Source organism: Rhinolophus ferrumequinum, chromosome 2, assembly GCF_004115265.2.
Source record: "Rhinolophus ferrumequinum isolate MPI-CBG mRhiFer1 chromosome 2, mRhiFer1_v1.p, whole genome shotgun sequence".
NCBI lineage: Eukaryota > Metazoa > Chordata > Mammalia > Chiroptera > Rhinolophidae > Rhinolophus > Rhinolophus ferrumequinum.
Genome location: NC_046285.1, coordinates 71968493 through 71986314, shown reverse-complemented (window position 1 = coordinate 71986314; position 17822 = coordinate 71968493).

The window sequence follows — 17822 nt, the reverse complement described above, 5'->3', positions numbered from 1 at the left end:
AGGATCAGAAACCTGTGTGAATATAAAATGCCCTGTGTTTATTACCACTCTTAATTCCCAAGTATGGTATATGTTAATAATGTACAAGGTAGAGGGGAATACCCAAGTCTTTTCCCAAATTCAGATCTCTCACAATTTGTATGTATTAAAAACCCCTGTGCAAACAGACAAAGGACAGCTTGAGGATACCCGAGTGTTCATATTTAGCACTAACACAGCACTTGCATCTGTAACGTGCCTTACAAACATTACCTAATTAAGAGGAACAACACCCCTGCAAGGTATTTTAGCAGGATGCAAAAATGAAAACCTGCAAGCAAGACTGCCAGTATGCATAAATCATGAAGTGTTAAATCAACATGACCTGAAAACCAGCAGGACTCCCTTCCCCATTTTCTTGCCCTGTCTTTTGGGAAAAGCAGAAGTTAGATTTTATGCTAAGTGATAGTGGCTTTTCCGGGTGGGGTGATGTCTGGGTGGGAGTGGGTGACAGGATAGTGATAAAAGTTCTAAGTATCACATTTACAAAGGGGAAATGTTCTACTAACTCAGAGAAGGGACTTCAAGAATACAACCCTTTTAGAAGTACCTCAGAGAATAGAAAATCAATACAGTGTTTAATTAAGCTACTGCAGATTGACTTCACATAAATGAGCCTCAACCAGGGAAGTGCCACGCTGGGAAATCTGACAGTGCACAGCTGGAGAGTCTAGGAGGGCAGCCAGTGGCCTGAAATAAAATCTGCATTTTTGGCTCTTTTAGGGGTTGGGGAGAGCATCGTGACTGCCCTGTGATCTGACTGCACAGGCTTTGTTCACTTGCTCTGTGAAAGCAGTCTCGACAGGTAATGGCATTACACAACAGAGAGTGGAATCAATTCAGAAGCTTTTAGAAGACGAAATGGCCTGTGGGTCCGAAGAATCTTGCGTTCAGGGCTTTGGATGAAGAAGACTGCTGTTCTAACTAATTCTGTAATCCAAGTCTCTGTTTCTTCATCTTTATTTGGTTTAGTAATCTCTATCTCAAAGAGGTGCTAGAAAATGAAATGAAATAGACATACAAGTGCTTAAGTGTGGAGTAAGATACTCAGTAAACTGGGTAGTTCTCTTCTTAACCACCTCAGGTGTGCTGCAGATATGAAGCAGGTCCAGTTCTGTGTCAACCCCTGGATGTCTGCCACTGTTCAAAGCAGTTCTAAAGTCAGGGTGCATCTCAGATGCCCTCTAATACCCTGAGTTGCACTGTCCAACCCGGAGGCCATGAGCCATGTGTACTATTGAGAACTCGCAATGTACTAGTTCAAATTGAGATGAGCTGTCCCTGTAAACCACACACCAGATTTTGAAGATTTAGTTTAAAAAAAAAAAAGACATGTAAAATATTTTATTAATAATTTTTATATTTATTACATATTGAGATGAGAATATTTTAAACATATTGGATTAAATAAAATATATTAAATTTAATTCTACCTCTTCTTACATTTTAAAATTGTGGCCATGGACGACCTAAAGTAACATATGGAGCTCACATTTGTGGTTCACATTTATGTTTATTTCTTTAAAAATAAATAAATAAAAGCTTATGTTTTTAATTACAAAAAAATCAATTTGGCAATCATAGGAAAAAACAAAGTCCCGTCCATGTCTATTAGTAGAATTTAAAAGACTTCTTAGCAAGATTATTCATCAGTATTAACAAAATTAGTGGTCTTCACAGGATGAAATCGTTAATGTTCAAAGTTAGTGGTGAGCCACATCTCCTTAGATTCTGACTACTCAGTGAAAAGGATTTAAGTAAGAAAGGATATAGACATCATACGTGTTTTCCTAAAGAGTCTTACCTTCCTGCAAATCCTACTCCTTCATCGTGACTGGACGTCACCCATATTTATGTTTCTATTGGACAGTGTTGTCCTAGAACGAATGCAATTGTCAAATATCTCAGATCACATACTTTATCAATTTTAAAAAGTTTGAGAACGCACCCCCAAAATATGTAAGTTTTTTGTTTATAAGTATACTTTCTATACATTAGAGAACACTCAAAAATAAAAGCAAACATATGAATAGAAGTCCTCGTATCTTCTTCCCTCTCCCCAATTTCCCTCACCCATGTGTACTCCTGGGATGTGCACATACATGTACCTCTGGAAACTGCTACCTTACAATTGGCTCTCAATAGGCAAAGGGTCCATTTATCACACTCTTTTAGGGAGTAAGGGAACTGGGTGATTATAATTGGATAGAAACAAAATTACCATAAATATTGTAACAATACACAGATTACACAAGTACAACCAGAAGTGAAATATTACAATGTAACACCGTGAGTAAGAAAAAAAGGCCAACAGTCGGCTGTCCTGAGTTGCAGCGGCAGAATTTTGTTGGAGGGTGGGCAGTGGAGGAGGGGCCATGGGAGAGGCAATGAGCTCTAGTCCGGAGGCTAGATCTCTTCACAGAGTTTACAGAACGTTGGAAGATATCAACTGTTTGAATCAAAGGCGATGAGGGAGGGCCTGCATCACGCCCTAGGTGCTCTTTGGTACGGTCTCTCACCACCACCACCTACAGGAAAGAGGGACAGGCTCTGGGTTTCTAAACGTTTATAAGAGAATGGGGAAAGGAAAGCGCCAGGAAAAAAAGGAAGTGGAGAAAGAGCCCTTACCTATGTTTTCAGATTCTGCGAACAGTGGCGTGGAGTCCACTCCATGTGGGGCCCCAAGAGGTGACAAGACCTTTCTGATGAGAGGTGTTGAGAGATGCGAAGATCTGAGGGCAGCAATGAAAGACTCCTCTGCCCAGGTTTGGTCCAAGAACTGAAGACTGTGGGCTTGGGCAAGGTGTGGGGGCCTACATGCATCAGAGACCAGAGGACCCTCTCCATATATTCTGGAACACACGAGACCATCTGGATCTCTTGCATGACCTTCGGGAGGGGGAGAAATCCAAATCATGACTGAGATTCATTTCCTGGCAGCAGAATTATTTGAATTAGAGAGACATAGAAATGTGACAAGTTTTAATAAAACATTTCTTAATAAATGTACATAGATACATCATTTAAAACATCAAATAGAAATGAAAATCAAAGCCTTTGTCCCACCTCACACTCCAGATTCCCACTTCCCAGGAACAACCACCTTCAACTTTTTAAGCTGTTTCTTCTCACACATACCCCCATAATTCTAAATAAGGTATTCTTACTATTTCTGATGTTTTTGAGTTTTATATATTATCTGAGGACTTCTTACTATGCAAGACTAAAGTTCAACTCTCTCTCTCTCTCTCTCACACATACACATACTTTACCCCCCCTTCACTATAGTTAGATCACAATTTTGGTTATTAATAGAGTATGTGCATTACTATGACTATGGCAATTTTATTCACGCAGAGCCAGGTAAGGTATGATTTTCCTTTCTTAAATAACTTTGTTTTTTTTAGAGTTAATAAGTACCTTAAAATTTTTTTGTTTATTTTTTTATTTACCTATTTATAGCTCATTCTTCTTCAGACTTTCTCACTGCACAGTAAGACTCTCTCAATGTGTTCAGACATTAGGAAGTGTGTCGTTTTTCTGTCCTTTCTCATCCTCCTGCACTAATCTGGACTGAAACATGTCCATCAGCCTGGGGCTTCCCTTTCCAAACTGCCTTGCATTTTCCTCTGTCCTTGTCTCTTGCAATTTTTTTCTTCTTGTGGGTTCATGATTACTTTATTCATTTACTTCCCTTTTTATGAGGGTTAAGGAAGGTATAGATGTTATTTTTTAGGAGGGCTGCATATTGGGTAGTGGGAACATGACATTTTCTAACCTCAGTCTTGTAGAATAAAAGTCATAGCGGCCTCATATTAGGAATAGCAGCATCCGAAAACCATGACCAGGGCAACACCAATGACAAGCTGAAGAGAAATGCCTCTACCACTTGGAGCTGACTCCCACTACCTACATGACACTTGGACGTCAGGGTAGAATGTAGAGTCCTCTTAAACTCTAGTCACAACATTAATTTTATGCTCTAAAATACCAGACTTAAGTAACTCAGAAAAATCATTTTGTAAGTTCTGGAAAGTGGCTCCTAGTCATATGGGAAAGTAAACACTTATGTGATTATGGGTCATTCATCGCCAAGATCCAAAGCAATGCCTATTGCCAAAAGTGGAACATTTGAGCATAAACAAACTATAATGGATTGAGATATGGAAAATATGCTTAAGTCCTTGAGTTCATAAAGACACACACACACACACAAAAACAAAACAAAACAAAACAAAACTCCGTGATAGTCTTTGGAGGATGCTCACTATTCTGAAAACTGGTAAATAAAAGTAAAGAATCAAACATCCTGCCTTTTCCGAAAAAACAAAACAAAACAAAACGACTGTAACTCAAGGTAACCAATAGATGGTAAGGGAGAGTTCTTTTTGAAAAAAAAAAAAAAAAAAGATTTCCAGCTAATAAATGAGGAAGGAATAAATTATATTGCAACCCCTAATGAAATAATGGATCTAGACAATGATCATCAATGGCTATTGAAAACTTTTGCTGAAAATTGACAAGAAACTTTATAATAGATAGATCAGGCTGACAACACCTGAAAACACTGACCAATCTTAATATTACAAAAAAGAGAAACAAGTAGACATTGTGTATCCTATGTGATATAAATAGGAAGTATACAACACTGCTAATAAAATACTCTTGCCAACAAATCACACATGATCTGATCAAGTCTCTAGATTTTACTACCACACAAAGAAAAATAGAGGGAGCAGCAACATGGTAAATTGACATTATGGAGATGCAGTCAACAAAATCATCAAAAATCCGACTATAGGAAATTCTACAGGACAAATGACACCGTTTCTTCCACAAATACCTTGCAAGGAAAAAGGAGTAACTACAGATTAAGAGAGTCCAGAAACACACCCAAGTATAGAAAGTAGATTTTGATTCAAGCACACCAACTATAAAAACAAGCAAAACTTTATGAGACAACTGACTAAACTTGATGTGAACACTGATTAAGTATTTGATAATATTAAAGAATTATTATTAATTGTTTAAGATATGACACTGCTTTGTGATTGTGTCTTAAAAAGACTTCTTGTTGTTTGGAGACATATTCCAAAGTAAAGAGAGGCTTGCTTCACCTGCCTTCTTTGTCCCACAAACTGTTATCCCAACACGGTTGGTTGGCTCTCTTTACAACAGTCAGAAAGCTAGTGGAGGTGCCTGCTCTGTGTGGGCTCTTGAAGTCAACCTAGGTCATCAGAGCCAAAGAAGATCCAAGGGAGCTGGCCACTATGAATAGTTGTAACTACTGAGTGTGAAAATGTGTGCCACAGCCAGTGACAGGGAGTGGTGAGGTCATGGTAAATTGAAGAACACATGCTCTATCTGAAGGCATTCAAATTCAATGATAAGGGGGTGGGGAGGGCGGAAGCTAGTGAACCCTGGACACCAAAGCGAGCACAGCTCCAGGCTATATCTTTTAGCCAAATTCATGATCCCTGCAGTAGATCTAAACCTATACATGAGCTAAATCTAGACTTTTCTTGGAAGCACAACTTTTGGCCATATCGATTACTATCTGTAGAGAATTCCAGTACCTAGTCAGAGTGGATTAAGAAATGTGTATCAAACTGACAAAGCAAGAATGTGTAGGAAATGCACTACCAGGAAAAAGGCAGTCCCTTGGGGAGCCTGACTGTTGACTTAATGATAAGAATCTGTACACCACGGGTGTCAGCCGCTCAGGAAACACATCCTACTGGAGAGTCAGAAGTGCCCCAGTCAGGACTATGGTCACATCGATTGGCTCCAAAGGGCATCCTGTATACCTCCAGGCAAAGGGCATTGCTAGACTTCCCAGTCACCAGAGACTTTCCTGGACACTGAAAGGGAATGAAGGGGTGGGGCTTTAGGGCCTAAGAAAGAGGCAAGAAACCTAGTTCTTCTGTCCTCCCTGTGATTGGTTGATTTTTATTCAATTTAAAAATAATTCTGAGATCCTTCCTAAATACTAGAGAAAGTATCAGAATGTGGTAGGAAACTGTTACCAAAAAACAGGATTTTTGCTGTGTTGCAGTATCTTGTTCACCAGATAGGATTATTCATTTATTTGGAGGCAGGAAGGCTGACAGCATCAACTTCTGCATTGCCAAGAACAAATACTTATTGGGAATACTACATAAAGAAACTCTATACCAAGCCCTGTGCGGGACATAGACTCTAATAAGATGCACTTCCTGCCCTACCAGATCTTGCAATACGGATGAAGATCTAAGACCATAAAATTACATCCTGGGACATAATGTATAAGATTTTAAAAGGCTGAGATAAACACAGCATTGCAGAAGATCTGGGAATTGACTCCAGCTTGGGAAGGGTGACCTGAAATTCAGTAGGTCTTAAGGGGATAGAGAGCCTTCTTTCTATCTAATTCTTTCATGGTTTATTAGTTGTTTCCAGTGCCTGTTTGTCTGCATTCCCTCCAAAAAACCGCCTCGCTCAAAGTCTCTTCTAGGCAGTCATGTTTTAATGTCCACAACCCCCTGTTGCAGCAGGTTAGGCAAGAGGTGGTTACCTGACCCACGATTGTTTACCCAGGTGTGGCCTGGTCAGCATAGTCTGGCTTAAAAAGACATTCTGAGCACATGAGAGTCTCCTTCCTCACAATTTAAATGTAGAAACAGGGAAAGAGCTCACGTGAGAGGATGCCACATGTAAGTCAAAGTTATGAAGAAGGAGGTATCAGGCTACCTAGGAGCGAGAGAGGACTTTCTGGTTCTGGTTACAGGTCTTCCTATAATCTTTCACCTCTAAGTGACTTGATGTAGATGGAATGGATATCTGTTCCTTAACCAAGTTATCTAATTAAATTATATGGGCGTAATGAATGGAAATAGTAACGGGTCTTGTTTCTCTCTCTCTCTCTCTCTCTCAACTCTGACACTCTTGAAAGTCACCTTAGTGTTTATAAGGTGGTTATTGATTGCCCTTACTTGTAAGAGGAATCAACAAATGGCATAAGTTAACTAGAACTTCCAGTTTCTGTTTTTCTTACCTCCAACTTTCTCCCTCCCTCCCTCTCTTCCTCTCTCCTTCCCTCCCTCTTTGTGTCATGGATGAAATGAAAGCAATGAGAAATTAAAGATGGGAAATAAAATCAAACTAGGCATAGGTAGAGTCAACACACAACTGTAGCTGGAGATAATCTACAAATTTGATTCTGAATTCTTAAGGAGCTGGGGGAAAACATGGTTAGTAACAACTTTTTAGTATTTGCAAGACAGAGGAAAAGCAGTTGTTACCCAACAGAAAATTCTCTCTTGTGTCCTCATAAAACATTGCTATATGATATGTAGTAAAGTTATTAATAGAGTAAATCCTAAGAAGAATTTTTTTCCTTTATTCTTTTGTTCTTATTGTATCTATATGAGAAGATAAATAAATGTTAGTTGAATCTATTGTGGTAATCATTTCACAATATATACAAATCGAACCATATGCTCTATGCATTAAACTTACATATTTCAATTATTTCTCAATAAAACTGAAAACAGTTTTTTTAAAGTTAGTTGTAGGATTTAAGGGTCACTAAAGATTCTATCTGCCCTGCTATCTTTCTGACATAGTGTTTGAAATTCCCATATTTTATTTCCATTAATATCCAGGTTAAAGTGAAAATGTATTATTTAGATAGGAATAAACATTATTATTATTATTATTATCATTATCATCATTATTAATCTCTAAACCTCACAACAGTGCCTCAAGTTAGACAATATTATCCCCATTTATCAGATGAGAAAACTGATATTCTGGGTTTATCTGAAAACTTTGCTACAGATTGTTCATCTAGCAGAATCCTATTATAATCATACACAAGATAAAAAAACTCTGATTTAAGGAGGATGTAGAAGTAGAGTGTATTCATTGTACAGCTCAGAGTGGGAAAGCTCAGGTAAAGGACCAATGTAGGTTGGACTGGGCCACCAAATGGTAGAGTGAGAATTGTAGTGGCCTCCCGTGGGTTTGGCTGCCCGGCTCTGTGTCTTTTCCTGGCTCCGGTCCCACCCTCTGAACCACAACGGCCACAGCAGCAAGGCTTCATGCAGCTGTGTTTGACTTTGCCCCAACTCACAGCCAGTTGGACCAGGAATAGACACCTGAGCCAAGCTGGGCCAATGAGCACTTCCTAAAAATGTTTGGAATGAGCACGGAAAGAGTCTAGTCTCAGCCTGACTAGTGTATTGAATGGAGGAAATATGATCTCAGGAGCTAGTGGTGGTCATACTTGCTGTACCTTGGAGTGGAAAAGCAGTATAAGCCAGTCTGCAGAGAGAAACCAAAATGAGGCAGATGCAAAGAGTGGAGCAGAGAAGTGCTGATAAGACTCAAGTCTTACGTTCCAGTTAGCTCCCAGGCTCAGCTGTATTCCTGTCCTTCGATTCTCCTGCAACCTTGAACTAGACAAGGTTGACTTAGCTTGAGCTAGTCAGAGTGGGTTTCTGTTACTTGCCACCAAAAGAGTCAGGAAGAAGTGGAAGGATGGGGTAGTAGCAGAAAGACCTGCCCACTTCAATTTTACATATCACTTGACTTAGGTATAACTGACAAATCTCACTGGCATTGGATTTCTCAACCAAAAACAAAAACAAAAACAAAAACAAAATAAAACTCAGTTAAACTCCCCATCTTTTTTTGTCTTTGACATGTAAAATATTTAAGGATCCTCTCGCTTGCTTTAAATATAGCTGTCTCTAGGCCCGTGTTGTTCAATAAAACTCTCTACAATGATAGATTTGTTCTACATCTATGTTATCCAATAGGAAGCCCCTAGCTACCTGTGGCTGTTGAGCACTTGCAAGGTGGCTAGCGCAACTAAGAAACCAACTTTTAAATTTTATTTAACTTTAATAGATTTAAATTTAAAAAGCCACCATATGTGGCTCGTCACTACCATATTGGACAGCAGATCTGTCTAATCATTGAAACTAGGTTTTCTTATGTGACAAGATACAAATAGTAAAACTGGTTTGCAGTGTTACGATGAGAATCACAAGAACACTGGGAGTAGTGCAAAAACACTAGGGAGCATCTATAAAGTGCCTGACGCAGTCATTGTAAACTATCTCCCTACCTCCCACTCACTGCAATAATTTTGGAAAAGTGTATTCAGATGGATCAAGAATAATAAGAATTACCTGTAAAATAAACAAAAAGAAAGAAAGGAACAAAGAAGGGAAGGAAGAAAGGAGATATAATGCAGGGTCTCAGCTCCCACTCCCCACACAAGAATGCAGGATATGGTGAGGCCAAAAAGGAACAACAATGGAGCCATAGATAGGGGAGTCATACTACTATATTCTCGATGGCGGCCGGTGGAGACACAGGAAGCAAACATCCAGTACCCCAACAAGGGGTCTTCCTCCACCACAGTCTCGCTGGCGGCCGGGCGAGACACAGGAAATAGGATCAACATGATCCACAATCCGCTGTCCACTTCTCTGCCAACCAACACCCCCCCTCCCCCCACCAGCGTAGCCACGGCAGTTATATTAGTGGCTAATGGCTAACTGGTTACAGCTGATGGCCATCTCATCACAACTGACAACCGTCTGCAACCTGAGCCAGCGCCTTTCTACGGGAGGTCGAGAGCCTGGAAACTGCTCTCTGAGACTCCGTCCCTATAGAGGAAAGCAGGAAGAGGCAAAGTGACTTTGAAGAAATAAAATGCTTCTCTGGTCAGAGTAAAATTTAACTGATTGCATTAACAAGTCTACAAAATACATGTGTTCCTCAGAAGGCATAACTTATCAGCAAGATTAGCAAGGCTATTTCCATTGTAGAGATGAAATGAATCAGCCACAAGGTATTCAGTAAGCAAATTATGTATTTAACCTCCCCATGCTGATTTTTTATCCATGAAAACGCACAGCATGCTCGTCGTAGTGCACACAGGTGCTGTGAGTTTGGTTAAACTGAACCTGCTCATAGACTAGATCTGATCTTATTTGTTGACAAAATCAAGTGTTGGAACCTTCAAGGCAAAGAGCCAGTTCCTAACTAACTCAGATAACATCAGCCTATCAGTTCCTGGCAGACAGTCAAATGACCTCCCCACACACTCTCTGACCTGTCCCAGGAATTTGTCTGCAAAATACTAATTCCTAAAGTAGGATCAGGAAAAACTCTAGGGCTCCTCCCTGGATTCTGGCAGGGCCCAATAAGAAGAGAAGGACCAGAGGGGTTAGGAATGGAAGACTCTGAGACAAATGGAGTTAATTTAAAACGATGGCTAGTAGGGCCGGCCCGGTGGCTCAGGCTGTTAGAGCTCCATGCTCCTAACTCCGAAGGCTGCCGGTTCGATTCCCACATGGACCAGTGGGCTCTCAACCACAAGGTTGCCAGTTCGAATGGTGGGCTGCGCCCCCTGCAGCTAGCAACTGGACCTGGAGCTGAACTGTGCCCTCCATAACTAAGATTGAAAGGACAACAACTTGACTTGGAAAAAAGTCCTGGAAGTACACACTGTTCCCCAGTAAAATCCCCAATAAAGTCCTGTTACCCTTCCCCAATAAAAAATCTAAAAAGAAAAAAAAGAAAAAAACGATGGATAGTGGAAAAAAGCAAGGGCCAGTAGCATTCTTGTTTGGGTAGTATAAGGGAGATAGAGTGCCTACAGTATCCTTTAAGAAAGCTGTCTGATGAGACCCAGAACTGACTTACTGAAACAAAGAGTAGTACAACCAATTTTTTATAGAAAAATATTTTTTTAAATAGGAAACTTTTAATTTTGATTTCCTGCCATCCCAAAAGTACCCACGAAGTCCCCAAAGTAATGTTTCTCAAAGTGGGATTCACCAAGTATCTACATCAGTTATCTGAGGAGTTTGTTAAAAACATAAATTCTTGGGTCCCAGAGCTACCAGATTAGAATCTCAGGGGCTGGAGTGCAGGAATCTGAACTTTGAATAAATTTGCAGCTACTTCTTTGCTTTCTCACATTTGAGAAGCTCGACCCCAAGGGAAGTATAAAGAAAAGGGAGAAGGAAGAATTCTCCTAGCTGAGTGACTCGGAACTATGCCAGCAGGATCACTCAGACCAGTCACTTGGGCAGGCAGGACAGAGCACAAATGCAGACTTTCTTGAGAGAACAACTTTGTCAGCTGTTCCACCACCCTGAGAGCAGTTTGTTTTTTTAAAAAAAATCTTTATAAAATTTGCAAAATTAAGTAAAAAAGAGCCCCTGGAATTCTCTCTCTCTCTCTCTCTCTCTCTCTCTCTCTCTCTCTCTCTCTCTCTCCTTCCAGCCTCTCTAGCAGCAGTCAAGCTGTCCTAACTTTTTCTTGAAGTCAAAAGAGATATGAATATTTCCCAAAATAGAATTAAAATTCTTTCATAAACGATTTCACAGAAAACCAAGGAAAAGAACAAGGTTGTAAGGCTCAACTAATTTTGTGAGCTGATTACAGAAGTGAAACTTTTATTTCTTATATATTAACACACATGAAAAGAGGGAGTATTATATTCTTGGTGTTCAACAAGTGAAATCTTAAGAGACTAAGAGGAATATAATGGTAAAATCATGAACGTATAAGTAGCAAAATTAAAAATTTTCCTACTCTTTGACTCAACATTTACTCTTCTAGAAATTCATCCTAACAAAGTTAGTGGACAAATGCAAAAATATGTAAAACAAGGATGTACATCAGTGTTGTTTACAATACAGAAAGATTGGAAACTTCTAATACGAAACACCTCAATCATGATGCATGCAACTCCTTCATCGTCTTCTAATAGAAGCCATGCTGCTCACGGTTCCTTGCTATATCCTTCTACTACTCCTTGAGCAAAAGGTAGTCATGGAATGCATCAGGAATGGGGATCTGAACCATATGTCAGCCAACAACCTAGACAGAGCATGACCCAAAGAGTCTGGCCCAGAGGGGTTGATACTAATTAATTAGGCCAAAGAGACTTTCTCCTTTTACAGTTTATCAGAAAAATACAGAATTGGCCAATTGGAATTGACATATACATTTTTCCTTATGAATAAATTATAAAGTTATATATTAAAACCTCAGGAAGTAAAATGATTATTAGCAAATATGTCTAATACAAATATAAAAGTCATTTTCCTAAGAAAAATATTAACAACACTGTTGTTTTATCCATTAATGTTTCAACCATTTACTAGTTAAATTAGTTACAGTAGGTGGTCAACATATTCTTTCAATTGACAGCATGGGTAATAAGAGTTGATAATAAAGTCTTATATTCACAAAGGTAAATATCTTGGAATTTAAAGCTTACTAGAATTGGCCTCTGTGGGATATGAATATTGGCTCTGTTACGAAAATCAGAGACTGGATTTCTAATGAATAGATTTTCTTTACACAGGTAATATAGATTTTAAAGAAACCACATGGGCTCATTAAAGGTTAATATGAATGTGAAATTACTGCCCTGAAGTTCCATTAACCACTTTGTTGATTTTTAAATAAATCAGCTTGTCATATAAAGCTCTATATAACATTTTCCTCATGCGTTTTAGTCACTTACTCCTGGATGGACAAGTGCCAGGCATTCAGTATGTTTTCACATTTAAAAATAAATAAAATAAACACTGTATTACCATAATTGTAGGAAAATGGAGACCAACATGCCAATAAATGTTACAAAATTTCTTAGTTGTCAACAATCACTCACACTGAAATAGACTCCTAAGACCCACCATGAAACATACTGCAGAGATCACGGTGAGACAAAAGAAATAAGAAAAAGGAGTCCAGTATCCCACCGGCCTCTGTGACTCCACCAGTAGCCCCACACCTGCTTGGAGACCTCTACCTAAACTGGAAGATCTGGTGTCACCTCTATTGGTTTGGCTCTTTGCTTCCAAAAAATGATGCCAACCATAACACCTGTTCCATTGATTGTCTGCATATCAAAATATCAGAAATGTGCACAGCTGTATCTAATTTCTGCCCTTCAGGATATAACCTCTCTGCTCTAATTCTTATCAAAGCACAGTTGTGAGGAAGGCAATTCACCAAAGATTGACTAGAGACCTAGAAGGCCATCCACTCTTCTAGGCTTGTGATATTTCTTCCCCCTTTTTCCTTAGATCATATCAAAGCATCAGCAATGTTCATACTTAAGGAGAGTTCCCTTCCTTAGGAAGATTCTGGCACTATACTCTCCATCTGTGTAAGAGATTCTCTAAGAAAGAGCACCCTGTCATTTGTTGGCTGAGGATGTTGAGCATCTTTTTATGTACCTGTTGGCCTTTTGTATATCTTCATTGGAGAAATGTCTATTGAGGTCCTTTACCCATTTTTCAATTTGGTTCTTTGTTTTATTGCTATTGAGTTCCTTATGTTTGGAGATTAACCCCTTATCAGATATATGGTTCTCAAATATCTTTCCCATTCTGTAGATTTTTTCACTTTGTTGATGGTTTCTTTTGCTGTGCAGAAGCTTTAGTTTGATGTAGTTCCACTTGTTTATTTTTGATTTTGTTGCTTATGCTTTAGATGTCATATCCAAAAACAAAAAAATTATTCCCAAAACCCATGTCACAGAGCTTTGTGCTTCTATTTTTCTTCTAGAAGTTTCATTGTTTCAGGTGTTACATTTAAGTTTTTAATCCATTTTGAGTTACTTTGTGTGAATAGTATAAGATATGGGTCCAGTTTTATTCTTTCACATGTAACTATCCAATTATCCCAGCACCATTTATTGAAGAGGCTGTCTTTTCTCTGTTAAGTGTTCTTAGCTCCCTTGTCAAATACTAGTTGACTGAATGTTTATATACTTATTTCTGGGCTCTCCATTTTGTTCCATTGGTCTATTTGTCTGTTTTTATGCCAGTAACATAATGTTTTGATTACTATAGCTTTATAGTATAGCTTGAAATCAGAAAGTATGATACTTCCTGCTTTGTTCTTCTTTCTTATGATTTCTTTGGCTACTTGGGGTCTTTAATAACATAAACTTTAATCCTACTTCTTTACATCCAGATTGAGCCAACATAGAATTCAGATTTGAATATCATGTGTAATATTTTTCACAATTCAATGGGAAGGATTTATTTAGCTATGTAACCTTGAGCACAACTGCACCAGTTTCTTCACTTGTAAAATGGGGTAATAATAGCCACTACTTCATAGGGTTGTTGTGAGGATTAAATGAGTTTTTACATGTGAAGTGCTTAGAATAGAGCTAAATAGTAACCACTATATAAATGTTAACATTATTATTTTTTCATGCATTGTTTCTTAAACTGTAGGCTGCAATGCATTAGTAGTGAATTGAAATACAAAAACACAGGATGGAGCAGGATAAAGTATCAGAGGGCACTGCACATAGTAAGGATAAGTATTACTGTGGGTTGTGATAAATATACCACAATGCTTGGTACAATGCTACCTATATATTTCAATATTTGCTCTGTTTTGGCTAATCTGAATCAGTCCTTATAGCTTATTTGAATGAACACAAAGAGCAGTGAGGAAATGAAGAATGGAAATTTCACTGAGGTGGGTCAAATGTACTTGGGTCTAACGCCTGTTCTGCAGCTGATCAGCAAAGTGGTTTGGCATGCAACCTAAGCCCGCCTCTACTCTTTTGTTGAAAAGGGAATTTCTTGTATGTATCTCATAGGAAAGAGTGAAGCACTTTGAGCTACTTATAGTCCTGCACTATATATTTGACAACACCTTCAACTTGCAGGTTTCGAATCAGGCTTGGCAACATCAGAGCTAATTATGACTCCTCCCCTTTATTTTTGGAAAAAAAAGCAACAGAGGAAATGTCCCTGATTTGCAATAAATCAAACTATGCCAAACTTTCTAAACACTCATGAAATTCCTAGAATTGACAATGAAATACACTTAATGTGTCTGTTAATTGATTTTACAGTTTATTGCAATTTAAACATTGAAAATTCAGTGATTTCTAACATGATCTTTCTCTATTTTACCATTTCTGGCTATTCTTTTCTTCTTACTTCCCTTCTAATATCACAGAGCCCAAGTTAAAACCTGAAAAACAGTTGTGTGGCACTATTCAGGAAGAGGAGGTTAGTAGTTTTTAAGCATCTGTTTCTCATCTTATTTAAAGCATGAAAATGGGAATTGGGATCTTGTAGTTCCAGTATTGACTTGGCAGCTAAGAGGAGAAGAAGCCCCGATGAGAAAGCCTAGTCTGTGATGAAAAAGGGACTTTGCACTAGCAGGCACAATAGCATTAAACTAATATGGGGAGTAAAGTGCACTGGGAAAAGGATAGGTAAGAAAAAGATTAAAATGCTATGAGGAAGTTAAAAAGCGTCATCATCATCATCATCATCATCAGCATTATAATTCTGACAAGTAGAAATAGATGAAAAGCTACAAAAGAAAATGAGATGGAAAAGGAAATAGTTGAGATTCTTCTGTGAAATTAAAGGACTTTGTAGCATCTGACTTGCTGCTAAAAAAGTTTTTCAAAAAGGTAGTTTTTGTTGAGGATCAAGGAAAGGGGGAGGAGAAGCACTAGAACCATCAAGTGACAACTGGTTTCTCTTCCTTGGAAAAGAGCATAAGGTGTAAACAAAAACACAAGCCGGTAACTGTATGCTAGATTAACATTTATTTGACTTTTTCTTTCCCCTCCTTCATAAATATAAAAATACTTTGTTTTTTTTAAAGCTGTCAATCAACTTGCAATCCTTGCATTTGAGTGGCAAGTTCTTTTTTTTTTTTTAAGATTTTTATTGGGGAAGGGGAACAGGACTTTATTGGGGAACAGTGTGTACTTCCAAGACTTTTTTCCAAGTCAAGTTGTTGTCTTTCAATCTTAGTTATGGAGGGTGCCGTTCAGCTTTAAGTTGTCATTTCAGTCTTAGTTGTGGTGGGCGCAGCTCAGCTCCAGGTCCAGTTGCCCTTGCTAGTTGCAGGGGGCGCAGCCCACCATCCCTTGTGGGACTCGAGGAGTTGAACCGGCCCACTGGCCCATGTGGGAATCGAACCGGCAGCCTTCGGAGTTAGGAGCATGGAGCTCTAACCGCCTGAGTCACCAGGCCGGCCCCACTTTATCTTTTTTTGGTTGCTCTTTATCCTATCCTTTTTGTTTTCATATTCATTATTAATATTAGGTCATTATCAACAGATCAGTAAATGGGGCCAAGAAGAAAGCATTTGCTCCAAATCATTTGCCCTAAATAAACCATTTCTCAGGTCACAGGGCAGAACTGGTCTTGGAATTTATAACCTCTAAATTCTTGGTTTCTATTATTACCAGATGGCCATAACTACTGAAGAAGAAATTCTAGACCACCTAGTACCAGTTAGTTTGGATCTTTTATTTGTACTGCTTAATGGAAGATGAGACAATGGGTAGGGAGGGTCCCTTTACCCTCCAACTCTTTTGCACACAGGCCCACCCTCTCACAGTGGCTTTGCTCAGAATCTGTCGGCAAGTCAAGAAAGTGTGGTCAGAGTCTATGTGAAACTCATCTAATAGCTATTTACTAACCAATACTTAGGTTGACTTCTCAACACCGATGAAGACCATCAGTATGTGGAAATTACAATATGCATTACCTCACAGTGCGTATTGTTTCAAAGGACTGTATTCTCTGAGTCCATTCAGTTCTGTTTCTGAGATAAAGAACCATTATCATTTGTTTCAGTGTTTTAAAGTCACATTACATACACAATCAATTTTACTGAAAATTTCTGAAAACCCTTAAGTAGGTCTGCAAAAATGTGTGAGCATCCCCATATGCATACGATCTATGTAAATGAATCCTGTTTAGTTTCACTTGCTTCAAACTTGTACCTTTGAGGCCAAGACCTTGGGAATTCAAGGGCAAAGTGAATTTTAATTTGGTACATTTTGTACTTTGATGAATAATGAAAAAAAAAATGCCCTCAAAGCTTGATTGGTTCTAGCCACATTTACCTGTCATTATTTCTCAAACCATTGTACGTGAAATCACTGGCACAAAAGATCTTTCAAAAAAACAGATTCCTGGGGAAAGCAAATCAAAAGAACAGGTCAGGGAATAATGTGTTTGATTTCTTAAAAGTCTATTTACTATCAATTTATTTTGGTCTTTAGGCCTTTGGACATGCTAGCAAGTAATTATTTTCATCGCTGATAAAATGAGTACTAAACATGTATTATTAATTGCAGTTTGGAATCACTTTTTAAAAAAAATTTGTCATTTTGGTTTCTAAAAATTGTTTCTTCTCACTAGACATTAGTCACTTGCCAAGAGTTGACCTGATGCCAAGTCCCAGGACTGTCCAGTCTTCCACATCAGAGCTTCAGCAGGGCCTTCTGAATATTCTCGCGGTTAGAAAATCTATCCCCCAGACTCGCAGATGCTGTTCTCTCCCCACTAGCTCTGCACACAACATCATTATCTTTGCCGAGCTTCTGTCTCTATGGCAATAACAGATGGGAAGTGCTGCGGAATTATTCATGTTCAGGAAAGGAGGCAGTCAAGAAGCAGGGGAAGGGGGTGGGTGGGTAGGAGAGGGGGCACGACCTCGGAGCACTGCGATGGGGGCGTTAAGGAGAGAAACTTGGGATTGGGGGTAATGAGAGGCTTGTGAGCCTTTGGTAGGTACGTTGGGAGGAAAACGGGGGGGGGAACTACGGCAGGCTCCAAATGTGGACCCTCGAAGCAGTAAAACCCGGAGAAATTGTTCGAAAATGGGCAAAAAGAAAAAAAGGGACAAAGCTCGACTCTTCTGAATTCTGTGCATTGCGACGTGGTGGACTATTTCAGTTCCTGATCTTGCGGTGGGGTGGA